This window comes from Vitis vinifera, chromosome 11 (genome assembly GCF_030704535.1).
Source record: "Vitis vinifera cultivar Pinot Noir 40024 chromosome 11, ASM3070453v1".
NCBI lineage: Eukaryota > Viridiplantae > Streptophyta > Magnoliopsida > Vitales > Vitaceae > Vitis > Vitis vinifera.
Window position 1 is genome coordinate 5220486 of NC_081815.1, and position 17872 is coordinate 5238357.

Below are 17872 nucleotides of genomic sequence, written 5' to 3' on the forward strand. Positions count from 1 at the left end.
AATGATACAAATTAAGAGCTCAAATTAACATTTTGACATAAATCATTAACCATTTACTCATAAATTAATTGATCATATCGATTATGGATTATGAGAGTGACAATTCTAAGTATATGATTTTTTATTAGAAGATGAGAAAATGAAATTACGAGTATATTTGGTTGTGTAATTTAAAAATGATTTTTTAGGATTATTTTTAAAAATTTATAATATTATTTTCAATCGATTTTTTAAAATAAATAAAAATATTTTTAAAAATAATTTATCAAATACATTTATTTTTATAAAATATTAGAAACTGAATTTAAAAAGTTTAAGAAAATATGGCTGAACGGCTTAAGTCTCCGGTTTTATTATTTAAGAAAATATTATTTGGGAAAAAGGAAAAAAATGGAAAATTAAATAAGTGGATGAAGGGAAACCACTGGGGGCCGTACAGGTGGGAAGGCCACCCAAACTGAATATCAAACTGATGAAAACAGGTGGTGATGAGGTGGACCTGATAGTAACGGGTCTTGTGAATTTTTTGATAAACAGAGGCCCAGTTGAGGAGAGTGGACCCCCACCACCACCACAGCCTTCAACCACCAGGCCCACCCTCCACCACGCCAACAAATTTTCTGATCACCCATCCCTCCACATTTACATCACCCACCATCTCATTTGGCTTCTTATCATGTCATGTCACATGACCATTTCTTATGTTATCCCTCTTTTTATATTCTATTTCTTGTTATTCTTTGTCCCATCTCCTTATTATGGATACCATATCCATGACCCATGACCCATGACCCATGACCTATGTATCATCCACTTAGAGAGGGCATAGAGGAGCCATTCTAAGTGTCTTTTATGGTTGTTTCATATAAGAAAAAGCATTTCCAAATAATATTCTTTTGAGAAGACAAGCTCTACTCTAAATTTTTTGATTAAGTAAAAAAAAATTTAACCCAACACAAAAAAACTTATATATTTTCTATTAAATTTTTATCTTAATTTTTCCTTCTTTTAGTGATATCTCATATTAGATATGAGAGAAAATTTAAATTTTTTAATCTTATAAACTTATTTTAAAGTCATAAGGGCACCTTCGTACTCAAAGTGAACAATACTTATATAGTCGAGTGTAAGTTGTTAAAAATAGTATAAAGTCGACCTCTAACCCTAGCGTGATGATCGATTTGGTTTTATGAAGATTGTCTATTAGTTTGACCCTGCAATCTCGTAAGACACAATGAGAATATTGAATTTATATGAAGGGTGTTCGTGATGTTTCCATCAGATATGAGAGAAAATTATTTCTGCTATATGAGTTACTCTTAACCATGTAAACATATTTTTAAATTGTGATGACTCATTTAGATTCAGAATGAACAATATTTACATAATTAAATACGGGTCATTATATTTTTGGTACTTAAAAATTAATTTTTAGCATTCCTACATGCATATCAAACAACTCAATTCAAAGTATTTTAATTAAATTTAAATCACAATAGAATTACTAAATTTACTCCTGCAGGCGCTTTCCAAGATTTTGAACCATTCTACCTTTTATTTTACTTTTTCAGACCCAAAAGGTTGTCCAGGGCTAGCCACTTTGTCCGGGTCTTCTTGGACTATTAGCCCACCCACAAATTTATGATAATTTTAAAATATGATTTTCTTTATATCGTACCAATCACATTATTTAATTTTATAATTATCTATCCATCATATCATACACTCTTTTAAAATTTAAATACAGAATAAAACTATATTAATAGAGTAAAACATATATGCAATTTTTAGTTCCAAAAAAAAAAATTAATGAAAATAAAATTGAAAAAAAAATAAAAGAAAAGAAAAAGTTTTAAAAAATATTAAAAATAAATTTAAAATTAATAAATTATTTTGACATGATAATTTAAGCATGTTTCACTTTTTTTTATGAAGATTAAATAATTTAAAAATATATTATTTTTAAATTAAATTTAATTATATTTATTTTTAAAAAAATTTATAATAGAATGAAATACGAAAAAAAATTTCTTAATGTTTTGTTACAATCCTCTTTTAGTTATTTTAAAATTAATTTCCAATAATGATAACATAAATTATGCATAATCCACGTGTATATATATATATTATGATGTGAAGCATAAGCATGCATTCATAAACTAGACATGCATACATGCACATAAATTGAATCCAAAGCAACAAGCATGACATGTGGCCAGAAGCCTAGAGGATGGAGTGATGCTATAACACAACAAAATGATCACATATAATAATACAAGTTTGATCTAGAAAAAACATAGCAGTTGGGAGGCCATAAACACACCCATACCTTAAAAATAATCACGGATCGTAATCACATGGTGGCATGTGATGGGGATGGGATGGGATGTGAGATGGCTTGGCTTTCAAAATTTTTTTTTTCTCTTTTGGGTATGTTTTTTTTTATTTAATTTATTTTTTATGACATTATTTTCTGACGTAGCCCTCATACCCCACTGAGCACTCACAACAAAAGTAGGTACGTTGTGGGTAAAATGGGCCTTGTGAGCGAAGTGAACCCACGAGACTCACCCTCACTTCAACTCCCTTGCACCCTCTCTATAAAGCTGGTAGAGAGATTATGTGATAGTGTGGTCCATGAGAGAAATTGTATGGGCATGCTTCATTTCATCATCTCCTTCCTTTCTCTTCCTCCTCTTTCTTTCCATCTTAATATTAACGTCACGGTGGAAATTAAAGACATGTGAGAGTGAGAGTGAGAGTGAGAATGAGAGAGATTCATGGAGATGAATATTATGAGATTAGCAACTTTTTCTCTCTGCAAGTCCTGCCATGCTTTTCCACAGCTTTCTTGAACTTCTTCTCCCTGTTTGGTGGTCTCCTACGTTTACCCATCCACTGAAGTTCAAGAAAGCTGTGGGAAACCATGGCTTTTCAGGACTTCTGCTTGCTGTTTTGGGCTGCGATGATCAATTAATGGTCTAATTCCATTTTCCTTTTGGTGCATTCTTCACGGTAATTCTCATACTCCCAGCTTTTATCAGGCTAACCCATTTCAAGAAAGTTGTTTTTCTTTTCTTTCCCCCACTTTTTTTTTTGGTGCTTTGGGTTTATTGTTTGTGATTCTTCGATCACATTTTTCTTGCATTTTCCTGTAGAAAAAAATGACAAGGTTTGGTGGAAGGATGCTGCTCCAGTGATCTTTCCATACATGGATTATGGTAATTCCCATCATTTAATTTCATGATTGTTTACAAATTTTTTTCCCAGAAAAAGAAAAAAAGTTTAGATCTGTCTGTTGAATTGCCTGAATTATGTCAAGAGATGGAACCCCATGAAGAGAAAAAGGTAAAAACAATTCAGAAACATTTCTTTTTCTTTTCGAATTTTTCTGAATCGACTGCAACACGTTTGAGCCATGCATGGAGAGGGTAGTAGAAACATTGATTGTAAATTTCCCATCAATACCGATCCATATATGGTTGAATCAAAGTGATGATGAAAACTGAGATCTCCTTGAGAGAAGATTCCCTGCCTTTCCTTTTTATCCTCAGTATAATGATAGTTCTTCTTGCTGGGCCTTTTGATTTTTCTTCCACATAATCTCCTACATTTCCGTGAAAAGGGTTAAACTTTGTCACCATGTGAACCCCATGTGAGAGTCATTTTTTTTAACCTCTGAGAAAAAGAGAGAGAGAGCAGCACTGGCAGATGAAATCACTTTTCGAAATTCATTATGATTTTATGATTATTTTTGTATATATCCTACAATTTTATATCACCTGCATTTCATCAATGGCATTGCATCTTAACTCAACCTGCTGCTCCTTTGTTTGTTTGCAGAGAAACTAGAAAAGAAAAAAAAAAAAAACTCCAGGATTTTACAAGATAATAATCTTCACGCCATTTTTAAATTCATCGGGAATCTTTACAGGAAGCAAGCCAACAAAGTGTAAACCACATTGCTTTGAATGTTCTTGCCAAGACAAAGCAACAAGCCTGTCAGTCCCTGAAAATTAGTTAAAAATTAGAAAGACAATGTAGTAAGGTAGTGCTGTACACAACTTAAGAAAGAAGATTTTGCTGCATTGAATAGCAATTAATGCTTAAAATCAGCCCTTATTTTTCTAATTTTGCTTCCAGAGAAAATTAAATATCAGACTAAGATCAGTAGTTATAACCAAAGCATCATCCTATAAGTATAAGCTGCAGCATGGTTTAGTTTAGGCACTACTTTGTTAGCAGTAAGCACTAGGGAAATGCTTTTAATTTGAAAGTAGGCAAAAATATTGAGAAGCAATGAGAAAAGGAAATGTACTTGAGAAATACTTCCAAAATGCTGCACACCCTTTGGCAACTTGTCCTACTTTTTTGCTGAGACAGCATGCATGCTCTTTTGTTCTGCAATACAGCCCCAATCATCAGTCTTCATGCTATCAAATTCAGCTGTCTAATAGTGTGTGAGCTTGGTGATTCAGACGGCACATGGCTGCATGCTGACTTAACAAATTGTCTGACAGGTTTGATCTGATGACCTCGTACATCTATTGATTGTCATCTCACTCATTTACATACTTCATGATGCAGCCTGCTAAGTCAATGAAGCCAGTGGGAGAGGAATTTTAGAGTTAAGGAAAGGAGATATTGTGGTGAGAGAAGTAGTACTGCTCCCAAAACAAAACACCCATCTTCTTTGTGTTTGAATTCATTGGTGCTTCTGCAATCTCCAGTCACAATTTGGGAAGTCATTTATATTGTTTGAGCATGCAATGTAATCACAAGCAACAATTATGACAGGAATACTTGTACATATTATACTGATATAGAAATGAATGGCATGCATCTCAAGATCAGTTTGTCTGGGGATGTTTAGTAGACTTGAAGAAGCCACACACAATCCACCTGGTATCTATTCTTATAAAAGAAATATTTATCAAGGGTTTAAGTATATATGTAAATCTATAAAATGGTCCCATGAGTTGCAAGTTTTTCTGCATTTGTTCCTTGAAATGAAACAATTGTATGTAGTATACTTTCAAGCAAAGGAAAAAGAAAAGGAAAATGTGGCTATTGCTGCCTGTCCTAGAGAAGAAATTGATGAGATTTGAGGATTGAGGAAATGCTTTCTAGAGATCTTGAAACATATTGTGGCATCAAGTTATGTTTGCATGACTTAAGGCTGAGGGTCACCAGTTCCAAGGCATCAAAATAATTCAAGATAAAATTACAGAGTTAATGTCTACAATAAGATAAAACATCAAAAAAACAAGATGCTACTGCTGTGTTTTGTTGCCTGTTGGTATGAATTTCTCTTCTTTTCAACATAACTAGAGGCGAAGACATCGTCCTTTTCAAATGTACGTAGCCAACACAGCTGCTAGGGGAAAAAGAAGATAAAAAATTTGAAGGCAAACTAATGAATATCAATATATGATGACAAATTCCAAGAAAACGTATGAGTAGAATAAATGTTCAAGAGGCCGATGAAACTATAATTAAGACTAGGTACGTATTTGCTTCCGAAGTGCACATGGGATGTGGTGGGACGAGGGCCATGTGCCTTGACAAGTTGATTCACAATGTTTGAGAGTTGTAGCTAGTTAAAAGAAGAGGATATAATACACAAAACTAAATGCTACCAATGAAGTTATGAATCAAAATATTCATTACAGCCAGATAGGCTTGGAAGAAAGGGTTGAGAAACATTGGATGAAGGTTTAGCCTCAGGGAATCATTAGCAAATGAAAGAGAAAAGGCATGGAGAAGCAATAATGCTGCCCCGATATGTTGGGGGAATGGCACAGTCATGTCGCTATTAGCATTTAACCTTGCACAACCATCAAAAAGCGATGCATCATAAGAAGAAACTGCTGCAGAAGCCATACACTTTATATGATGTGAAAGTGCACAACAAAAAGAAATGGCAACTTTGTCGACCATGAACAAATGTACCCAGAGAAAAAAAAAAAAGAACTAAAGAAAAGCCATGAAAATTGTATTAAAGCTATATAGCTTCATCAATGGATGGAAGAGATGAAGGCAATGCAACAATGCTTAGCAGTACTCATGACAATTCAAACTTCCCATGATGTACCTAGCCAATATAGCTAACCATAATTCAAAAGGTGTTGCTATGATATATATGGACAATAGTGAAAGTAGATGATTCATATATAAGTGGAAACTGATTTTCATGAAAATATATAGAAAGGTAAAAGCATTCACTGGATTAAGAAACTGGGAATTCTGTCAGTCTCATGGTGGTTTCCTTGACAAATATTCTTGAACAAAGGAAGGAAACAAATGAAACAAAATTTTAAAACTTCTACATATATAAAGAAAAATGTTAACATTGATTTACCATCCATCTTTCCATATTAAACAATCTGAAGCAGCCCAAATACAGACCACCTGACTTGCATCAATACAAACAAAAAGCACAAAAATACATGCACCTTTCTGCGACTGTGCACCCGTGTATGGAGAGATATACATGGATGAATCACAAGTACTACTACTAAATGAAAATCACTTCAAAACAGTGAGCAAATTGGTGTTAAAGATTTTCTGCTCTGAAATATAAAGGGATAAGAATGCTGATCTTTTCAGGTTATTTTGAGGTGCTAAAGGCAATTGGAATCATCCCCACATCACATATAACGGTTGAATGAATAAGACAACATTAAGACAACCAAATCAAGAATACTTTGTTTGATTCATTTATCTACTTTAATTACCTTCTCTTGATTTTATACTACCAACCCATCTAGTCCTCATCTTTTTTCAACCCTATCTTCTTGTCCAAAATGAAGATCCATGAATTGAACCAGACAAATAGACCACGACTTTTTGACTTTGATAGGTGGAGAATAATTAATAATTTCTTATCAGTTTGATGAGTTAGGACTTATATATATTTTAATACAATATGTTTAACTTTAAATCTACAGCATTAGTGAAAATCATGAACTTGACACTTTAAAGTAAAGCAGAAAAGAGGGCACACCAAACTAATAGATCCAAAAGAACATTAAAAAAAAAAAGGGCAAACAGTGGTTCCTCCAATATCATACAGGAAGATAACAATAATTAAGGAATCTCAAACCAAAGATGAACCCATAAGAAAATGTGAAAGGTTTGTGGGGAAGGAACATTATGACACACCTCATCATATATATAATTAATAGTAGACAGATCAAAGGATTAGTGCAATACCTTTATAACAACCAAATAGGTGAATGGTTAATTGGGCAGATTCCAGCAGGGCCTGAGAAAGCAGCCGTCTGTGAAATCCAGCTAGGTTTCCATAAAGAAACCAGTTATTGTTAAGCTGTAGACAGAATTGGTTTGTCCCATTTGATAACTGGTTGTAAATCAGTCAGAGAAATAACTGTATATGAAAATCAGGTTTGGCACATTGGCCTCACTTCCAGGACACATGGGGGGCTTACTGTGGTTTATGAGTTGGGCCATGCAAGAGCTCCACTTAGTGCTGATAAAAATATGCTTTACTATTTTTGCCATACAAGTAGAAGCTAAGCAGCAACACTGGGATCTGATTCTAAGGCATCCCAAGAGCCTTAACAAGACAAAACAACATGTCTCTTGCAGTTGATCTGAAGGTCTCGCTTTTTTCTTGCCCACTTACTTGTCTTTACCTCAGTTGTGGCAAAAACCCTAATTTTCTTGTACAAGCTTCTGCTGCAGCATTTTTATCTGGGTTTCCCTTTTTAAGATGGAAAACAACAGTTGTGCACTCCTTTGGTTACTTCTCTTGGTGTTTTTATGTTCAATCTCTTTTCATAAAAGCTTCACCTAACCACTTAGTCTTTGTATAAATGGCTTAAAAGCTTATATAAACTAAGTTGGTGGGGAGGTTTCAGATGACAAAAAGGCAATGTTACCTTGTGTGGTCCTTCTAGCTAGCTAGCTAGCACTGATCAACAACAGCAAATTCTTCATTTTTATTAATTACTTCTGTATATATATGCTCACAGGATTCATAATTTAACATACTTAATACGCTTAAAAATAATTTACCATATATTCCTCAAATCATCCTATTAACTCTAGCATAAAGTCGTATGTACAGATCTGAAGGAATACAATTGAATGCTTTATTTATTGATAAAAGAATGAGATAAAATGATGGGTCCATGATAAAGCATACTCACTCATCATGTAAGATGCTGTTTTCTATTAAGCTTGCCCTAATGCATTTGATATAACATATATACATAGATCGAGTATATAAAAAAATGACTGAAAAATAATGTTACTTTATCGATTGACTCAGCATGATCATCCATAGATACAGATGGATCGATATGGGTCTGTAGCTACCATGTTGGTTTTGAATATTAAGGGATGGGTTTTGATCCACAAGTAGTTTATCTTTTGCCTGCAATGGTACCTACAGAAGGGTGTGTACAAACACAACTGATACAATAATAATAAGAAGAAGAGAAAAATAATAATAATAAATAAACAAGAACATCCAGAAAGACAACATTGATCGAAAAATATTCAATAGAAAGACAGAGAACCTCTTCTACTAAATAATAATATTCTCTCCTTCAATGAATCTGACTCCCCCTTACCAAGGAGTGCAGCAGACAGAGAACCATATATCTTTGAATTCTCTACTAGTAGCAGGTTCTATTGCAACAAATGATGAGATGAAATTCAAAAGAAAATGGAGAAGAAGGAAACCTTCTGTCCATTTTCTTCAATTCTGAAGGCAAAAAAAGGAATCCATATATCAAGAACTTCACATACGCAAATGCCACATCTATTCATATCAAAGCTGAAATCCATTTGGGTCAACCCACATCTCACCCGCAAGATCTACCTTTCATAAACCAACAATTAAACCATTGGAATCATCAACCAACAGAAAAAATAAAAGGAAGAGAAAAGTTAAAAGGAATATGAGGAAGCCTCGTATGTATACCCGTGAATCTGGCATTCCTATTGGTATTCCTATTAGGGTCGTGAAGAATTCTCACATCCAGACACATAATTCACTCAATAACATCCACAAAAAACAGAATTCAAAGCTGAAAGAAGCGAGCCGATGAAAGAGAGAGCGAAACCCAATCAGATTGAGGAGGCGGCGGCTTCCAAAACGAAAATGTTGTTGACCCTGTTGGTATCTTCCCACAGCTTTATTGAACCGCAACTGTTACAATGACTTTGAGTGCATACAAAAACACACCAGTAGTCTGAAAAATGCAGTTCAAGAAAGCTGTGGAAGAATACAAAGAGGGTCATCTGTAAAAAAGACGACGACGACGACGACGACGATGATGACGGAGATGGGTTCATACAGAAAGCTTCTCAAGGAGAGAGAAATGGAAGGAGAAGAGGAGAGATGAGGAGAAGTGTGGAGGCTCACAGAAGGGAGAGGGGCCGTATTTATAGGAGAATTGAGGTCTTTTACCACCAATCCCAAGAAGAATATTAGGGCACCTAAGAGAACTGAACCCCACCCTTTTCAACCTATTCTAAAGCTGCTATGTTTGATCCCCATCTCATTAACCCCTCTTTAAAAAGAAAATAAATAAAAATTATTATTATTATTTATTATTTATTATTATTGTATAGGTCTGTTATGAATATACGTGCGGCTGGGATGCAACCGGCCGGATCTAATGGTGATGGTAACCCTAGTGGGGGCACACACCTGGGCCCCACATCAGATCTGTCCACTTTAACCCCTCATAAAAAATCTAGTGCTACGCGCTTTTGAGCATGTGTGCTTTACTTTCAAATCACCAGTCGATGGAGAGCTCCTCCCTGGCCCCAATGCCTCCATGCAAAACTTTATTTATTTATTTATTTATTTTTATTATTTAAATATTTGGAAAAAAAAAAATTCTCATTAAAGCTAATAACTACATTGTATGAAAGAATGCGGCGTACTAACCTACTAACGTTAAATGAAAAGAAAATAAAATATAAATTGTAGTGTTTTATTGACAACGGGACGGCGGGTGAGCGACACGTGCCGGTGAAAGGAGGTGAGGGAACGTAACGGAGGGAGAGAGTAAAATGAAATTAAAGTGAATTAAGGGGAAATGTTAGTGAAATGAGGAGTGTTCACATGCAGGCATGTGAGGCTGACCCACAGGTGTGGAAGGTGTAAGTGACAAATACAATACACCCCGTTTTTCCCGGGAAGGAGGTCTCTTTGTCGGAGTGGGTGTGGTGTACGATGACGGAGGGGAAGGGGGGCGAGGGTGCGCACGTTAAGGCACAATGAGCCTTCCCTTGTTACGGTGAATGTTAGCTGTCATTCACCTTCTCATTATCCTAACCCCTTTATTAATTAATATTTCTTTTTCTTTTTTAAATATCTTCGCTAACCCACCTAACTCGGTGCACGAAAATTCAGTGCTCCAATGGTGAAATAAAAGCACGTGCACAAAACAAAAAAAGTAATAATTTAATTTTTATTTTGTGGGGTTTGAAATTTGGTCTTTCACATCAATCCTATGTGTTAAATTGGTTTCTTTCGCTTATTTACCCAAGCATGGTTTGATGCAACTATGGTGATTTTAGCAGGAGGGGAATGAGATGATTTTTAAAATATTTTCTAATTTGACGTGGCATTTTTCAAAATTAGAAATTGTGATTTGATGTGTAGTTGGAGGAATCGGGAATGGAATATAAAAATAAAAAAAGAATTCTTTTGCTTCATCACGACACCTTTATATCATTTCATTTTTAAAAACATGGCCATGGTTGTCTCTCAACCCACAACACAATCTTCAAAGTGACAAGCCAGCTTAACAATTTGTTTAGCATTGAATTAGTCATAGGACAATTTTAGAATCCTATGAGGTGAATTTTCGATTTACATTTGAAATTTAATTTCACTAATTCTTTAAATTTGGAATCCTATGAATATTTTAATATTATTTCATGTAATAATGTTCTTTTATTTTTGTCTAAATTATTATTTTGTATTTGTGGACAAGCCCCACAATTTTATAGAAATATGATGTCATTTATGCTCTACTATTTTAGAGATTATTTTTATTATTTATAGTTTTAGGATGAAATTTAAATAATTAAGGTTAAGTTTTTTTTTTTTGGAAAATTTGAGGAGAAATAGAAAGAAAAAAAAATTAAATTTATTAAATTATATTTTTATATTACTTTAAACTTATTTTAATTCTTTTATAAAAAATTAAATAATTTAATTTTTTACATTTTTATTATAAAACCTAATATAACAATAATTTATATATATATATATAAATAATGGATGAACTTTTCATGACCAAACCCTTAGAATCCTCCATAGGACTCAAATCTTCGTAACAACTAACACTAAGTAAATTCAAGATATCATCAGTCATATAATTGAAAATCGTCTTTTCTTATAATTTTTCTAGAACAAAAAATAACATAAAAATAGAAAAAAAAACTAAAAAATTGACACTTATGATTAGTTATACACAACAAGAATTAGTTATTTAAACATATTGAAAAATCATCGAAAAGCTTAATAACTTTTTGTTCCATAACTACTAAATAAATTTTTTTTAAATAAAAAGCAAAATCAAAACTACCTTATAATAATTAAAAATGTGTTTTAAAAAATATTTATATCTTATATTTGTAAACTAATAAAAAAATATAAATGTATCCCAAGAAAACCTATGCCTATATATAATAATATAGAAAGTGGGTAATTAGGATTTAGGAGTTGGCTAAAGTGAAAACATGCATGGTAAGTGTGGAGTAGGAGGTGTGAGAAGTAGGGGACAATTGCATAGAAGTGTTCATCTACTCCTTTGTCAGCATATCACTGACACTATCCACAAACACACATGCCCGACACGATTCAAGGCCCTTTGTCCTTTGATTTAACCCACATCCTTTGTCTTCCTCACCCGCCTCCCCCTCCTCCTCCTCCTCCTCCTCTTCTTTTTCTTTAATTTAATTACCACTTTATTCTATATCTTTTTTTTTTTTTTTTTTTACTATAAAATCTAACGCACGACATTGACCTCATGAAAGGGTACGTACCCTTCAAATCAATTGTTAATTAATTGACCCTATGGTAAAGACTAATGACTAAAGAGTGATCAATTCTCACACAAAACCTTGTAGGTAAGTACTATGTATTGATTACAATATATGGTAAGATCAACTTTTTGGATCAACTAGGCTATCCTCCTTCAATGTGACCTCACAAAATTAAGGATTGATGATTAGTCTTTAGATGTAGCTGCAGCCTAGGGGTTGGTTGGGTTGGTTGGTTGGTTGTCTATATTATGTATTGATGAGACCTCCCTATAAACTTCAGCCCTCTTTGGTGGTTGTTGTTGTTTGAACTAATAATTTAATGCTATGCATGCCATTGTGCATGAATCAATGGCTTCACCCCTGGTTGGTTGCCATTCATGGTCTTAGACTTTTCTCCCCTATGCTTAGCTTAACCACCTATAATACTACTTTATTTTATGTCATTTTTCATTTCTTTCTAAGTTCCTATTGTTATTTACTTGAGTTTAGCTTTAATATCGAAAAGATATTTTTTTTAATACCTATAAAAAAATGTATCATCAAATAGGTGGTACTATATATAAAAAATTTTATTTCATTATTTAACTTTCAATCCCTTCTATTTATATCTTCGTACCTATTTTAATTTTATTTATTTACATCATTATTTAACAAATCTCTTATTCATTAAATACCATTTCAATACCTTAGTATTTTCTTATTTATTATTATTATTTATGTCCTTTGAAGGAAGGATATAGCTTAGAGCTCTCAAAGATTAAGTAGAAAAGTCAACGAAAATTTTTGGCCATTGATTGAATGGTACATATCGATGGATAATGGGATATATGTCCAAGGATTGAATTTTTCTATATATGGTTAAACTTTTTGACATATAATTTTCATAGTTTCTTATTATATGTAAGTTGCTCATCATTATATTATCTAAGATGCATTTGGCATAAATGTGACGTTTTAAGGGTGTGGTCAATGGGCATTGGGCCTTGATCATTCAACTCAAGTAAGCTGCAAAGTGGACTCATTTCACTCTTGAGAGTGCCCAGGAATTAAAGTACTCAAGTGAGCATGTCAAACCAAATGTACTTCAATGGAATATTTGTAGTGCTCAAGTCCATAGGACGATACCCTTCTACATTACCATCTACCTGCCTCCCTTCTAATTTGTCCCCTTTTCTTATTCTTACCAAAAAAAAAACAAAAAGTTAGTCTTTAAGTGGTATGAATGATCTGCATGTGGGTTTAACTTGTCCTAGGTGTCATCTTATGATTAGCTTTCTCATAATTATTTCTACATGATTTCTAAAGATCATAATTAATAAAATCTTCACCTCCTTCCCCAATCTCATCACTATGATCAGTTCTCAATTCTTAATCCAATTTTTCTTCTTCCATCCATACGCCACTAACCTTCTAATTCAGTTCTAATTTTATCTCCTCCAATATCCTTAAACATTCCAAAATATTCTCCTTCCAAATCCTAGTATGAGTCAACACCTAGTTTTTCCTATTCTATGCACTACACGGACAAATCAACATGCCTTTGCTTATGAAGAAAAATTTTCATGTGATAACTAGGAGAGTTTTCCTAATATGGTTTTGATTACAAACTACCTCATGCATTGACCCATTCCTATCTATGTAGGTATTGTTCACTTTATAATGGTCCTCACTACTTTTAACATGTCTACCTAATTAAAAGAAACTCATTATTTATCTATCTATATATATATATATATATTGAAATCTTTATCATATTATATGAGATTTAAGGGCTAAATAAATAGAGTCTCACACCAGAGTTTGAGATCAATTTTAATATTATCTATAAGAATCCATTTCCTCTCATGTAGTATTGTTCACTTTAGATCTAATGAGACTTCATGGCTTTAAAACATATCTATATGGTTAAGAGAAGTTTACCATATATAGTGTTAGAAATTTCGTTTTTTAACCAATGTAAAATATCAAAATCAACTCTCTTCCTCCTCAATGCAAATATAACGTCTTTCTCGTGTCTCATGAGATTATGAGGTCAGACAAACAACAATCCATTTTGGGGTTAAACAAAGTCTCATATTGAAGGAAATAATCAAGAAAATACATATATTAAAAGAAATATTTAAGGAGATATATAGAATTAGGAAAAAAAGAATCAATAAATTCTACAAGTTGCTAGCTCCATGTAGACTATCTCTTTTAGATGTTTATGCAAGAATGTGTTCTTCATGTCTAACTAACACATGCTCTAATCGAAAGAAATAGATAGATCTAAGACAAGATGAATAATGGTTGATTTAACCACAGAGCTAAAAGTTTCATCATAGTCTAGTCTTGATACTTGTGTGAAACCTTTCGCAATCAAACAAACCTTAAAATAATCAATAGAACCATTTTCTTAATACTTAATATGATATACCCATTTGAAGCTTATAAGTACTAATTGCTGGTTATGGGCAGTCGGGATAAACTTGTAAACACAAAATGATGCCTAAGCACCTCAATGTCACATGGATTAGTCTTCTTAGTAAACTTTAAACCACTTTGATGTTATAGTTATAAGGAATATTTGGATTACTCCATTCTTTTTCCCAAAACTAGTTAATGTATAGGCTTTTTTTTATAAGGCTACTACATCCTAACAACGAATGCACAATAGATATAAAAGAAAAACACAGGATCTAGTAAAGAAGAAGTATTTGTCTGGATTAAGATGTTCCCAAATCTAATCATTTTGGTGAAGAGTTAATGGAATGTAGCAAATGATGTGGTATGCAACAAACAATGTAGAGCTCGTAGATGTCATGAACCCATTGATCTTTCTTCGGGATTACTCTTTCCTTAAATCTTAGCCCTAGAGGGGTCTAAGGATAGTGACCAAAGATCTCTCTCTCTAGAATGCAAGATTGTTCAAACTTAAATCATAACCTCTAAAGGGGTATTTATAGGCTTTCGATAGACTTAAATAACTTAAGTTCATCCTCGGCTTAGGTTACTCAAACTAGCTCACATAGGTTCTAATTGATTAATCCACAAGCTCCTATGCAACAAGAAAGTACAAATGTCACAACTACTAGGCTTTGTTCATCTCAATTTCTCTAGTCATGTTTGCCATTTAAAGAAGGATCTATGCAACCATAAACAACCTCAAGTATGGTAGAGTGAGTTGAAAAATGATCTATTATAAGTTGCATTTCTTAATTCTCATGCAAACACTTCTCTTTTTATTTATTCCTAGTGATGACTAAACTTTGTATCTTTTAATCTATGTTGATGATTTAATTTTGACTAATAATGATACAACCCTATTTGACTTTTTTGTGGCTTAACCCTTTACTATGTTTTCCATCAAGCACCTTGAGTCTCTTCTTCACTTTTTGGGTATTGAAGTTATCCCCACCAAGAACAATTTTTTTTTTTCCTATCTGAAGGCAAATATATTCATGATTTATTTAAGCATAAATCAATGCTTGGTGCTAAGAATATCCAAACCTTGCTATCCACATTTTCCTTATTGACCTCACCTGAAGGCTCCAATTTAGTTGATGTTAACTGAGTACCGTTGTGTTAATGGTAGCCTTGCTCATTATTATGCATCCAAATATAACTATCACAATGAGTAAGCTCTCTTAATTTAAACACAACGAACCACTACTCATTGAAGTGCAATCAAGAGACTTTAAAGCTATCTTAATGTTACATTGTTTCATGGGGTTTTTTTTTTTCAAAAAAATTCTCCTCTTCATTTTCATGCTTTTTTTTTTTTTTTTCTATCGATTAAGTTGGGAATAAGGATGTTCATACATCTACAAGTGCTTGTCTATTTTTTTAGTCATAATTCTATTTCATAGACCTTAAAGAAAGTCATTTGTTCATTCATTCATCGAAACCAAATATAGGGGCGTTACTTTCACCACAATTGGGCTTAGTTCGATTTTGCCTTTACTAAAAAACCTTAGAGGGTGTTTGTTTTTTTAGCTTTTTGCTAAAAGTAATTTGCTTTTAAACTTTAGATCATTTATTTTTCTATTTTTTTATGACTTATTATAAACTCTTTGCTAAATAGAAAAAATCAAAGGTAGTGTTTGTTTTTTTACTTCTAAATAGAACTTTAATACTTAATAGTATTAAATATTAGGTTGATTGTTTTTGTAGTATTTTATTTTTATTAAGTATTAAAAAGTAAAAAAAAATCAATATGTTATTTTTTCTATTTAGAAAAAACTATATATTTTGGATTTTTCTATTTAGTAAAAAATTTATAATAAGTCAGGAAAAAATAGAAAAACAAACAACCTAAATTGTGAAAATTCCTTTCAGCAAAAAGCCAAAAAAACAAACACCACCAAAATATTTAGTTTTTTCTAAATAGAAAAAATCACATGTTGATTTTTCTTTACCTTTTAATACTTAATAGAAATAAAATATTATAAAAATAAATCGTCTAATACTTAACACTATTAAGCATTAAAGTTCTATTTAGAATTAAGTAAAAAAAACAAACACCACCTTAGTGTTCATCTCCCTCAACAACTTGTCATCTATCGTGACAAAGTTAGAAAATAATTATGTGATAATTTTGTTTTCTATTCTCAATTAAAGCATTTGAGATGGGCTTCCATTTTCTTTGTGATGAAGTCTCAATTGGTATGCTTTGTGTATCTCATGTCTTCATCAATGATTAATTGGCCAATGCTCTTATTAAACCGCTCTTTCGTCAATGACTACTCCAACTTCGATCCAAGATTGGTGTCTCTAATGGGAGCACCATCTTGTGAGGAGATATTAGAAAGGATATCCTCAACAAGATTTCTAAATATCATGTCAACAAAATTTCCACGAAATTCTTGTCCATTTTTATGTAAATATCTTTCCATATTTGTAGTAATTATTTCGGTCATTTATTTCCTACCATTTTATTATATAAATGTCATATACAACTAAGCAGTCCATTTATATAAATATTGTATAGATTATAATGAAAATATTTTAGTCATTCCATAATTCTCTTGTATCTCTTTTTGTGTATAATAATCACTTTTTAAAATTTATTTTGCAATCTCTTATCATCATGGCCATGAAGAAACTGCTTCAAATAATTTCGAAACAAAACCAACTTGTATATATTTTTATGAGTTTAAATTATCATGTTATTAATAAAAATAAAATAAAATAAAAACCATAGACACACTTATGTTCCTTGTCATAGAAAAATAAAATATAGCATTATGTTACTAGGAGAAAAGATTAATCATTAATTTCTAGGGTTACAAAATTGTATGTGTTGGTATATAGCTTTCCTTTCATGCATTTCATTTGTCAAAAAATTCAAAAGATCAAACTATAGTATTGAAGAGATATCTATCAAAAAGTGTGATCGATCAAGCCGTCTCACATGTGTATTTAAGTTACATTACTTCAAGTTTTGATCTCATTACATGTATCTAATAGGATATTTGTTTTTTGGGCTTTTTGCCTAAATCAATTTATTTTCAAAAATTAAGTTATTTGTTTTTCTACTTTTTCAGAACTTATTATAAATTTTTTACTAAATAGAAAAAACCAAAATATTTAGCTTTTTCTAAATAGAAAAAATAACATATTGATTTTTCTTTACTTTTTAATACTTAATAAAAATAAAATATTATAAAAATAAACAACCTAATATTTAACACTATTAAGCATTAAAGTTTTATTTAAAATTAAATAAAAAAACAAACACTACCTAAGTCTCATTCATGCGTACCTAAGTCTTAATTTTGTACTTGATCTTATCTGCCGTGCTTAGATCCTATTACTTGACTTTCAATTATGAAAATTCGATCCTGTACTTTAG

General features: G+C 32.2%; 1 long non-coding RNA gene and 2 other non-coding genes across 3 annotated transcripts; 2 read left to right on the top strand and 1 right to left on the bottom strand.

Annotated features, from left to right (window-relative positions):
- The first annotated feature begins 2565 nt into the window (after positions 1–2565).
- LOC132254639 (uncharacterized) lies at positions 2566–4877 on the top strand. Its single transcript, XR_009466922.1, has 2 exons — positions 2566–3015; positions 3159–4877. It is a non-coding gene; the product is annotated as an uncharacterized LOC132254639 (long non-coding RNA).
- On the top strand, positions 2826–2933 carry MIR396B (microRNA MIR396b). The gene has a single exon (NR_127816.1). It is a non-coding gene; the product is annotated as a microRNA MIR396b (primary transcript).
- A 4268-nt stretch (positions 4878–9145) lies between the features above and the next one.
- Positions 9146–9265, bottom strand: MIR396D (microRNA MIR396d). The gene has a single exon (NR_127817.1). It is a non-coding gene; the product is annotated as a microRNA MIR396d (primary transcript).
- Between the last annotated feature and the right edge of the window lie 8607 nt (positions 9266–17872).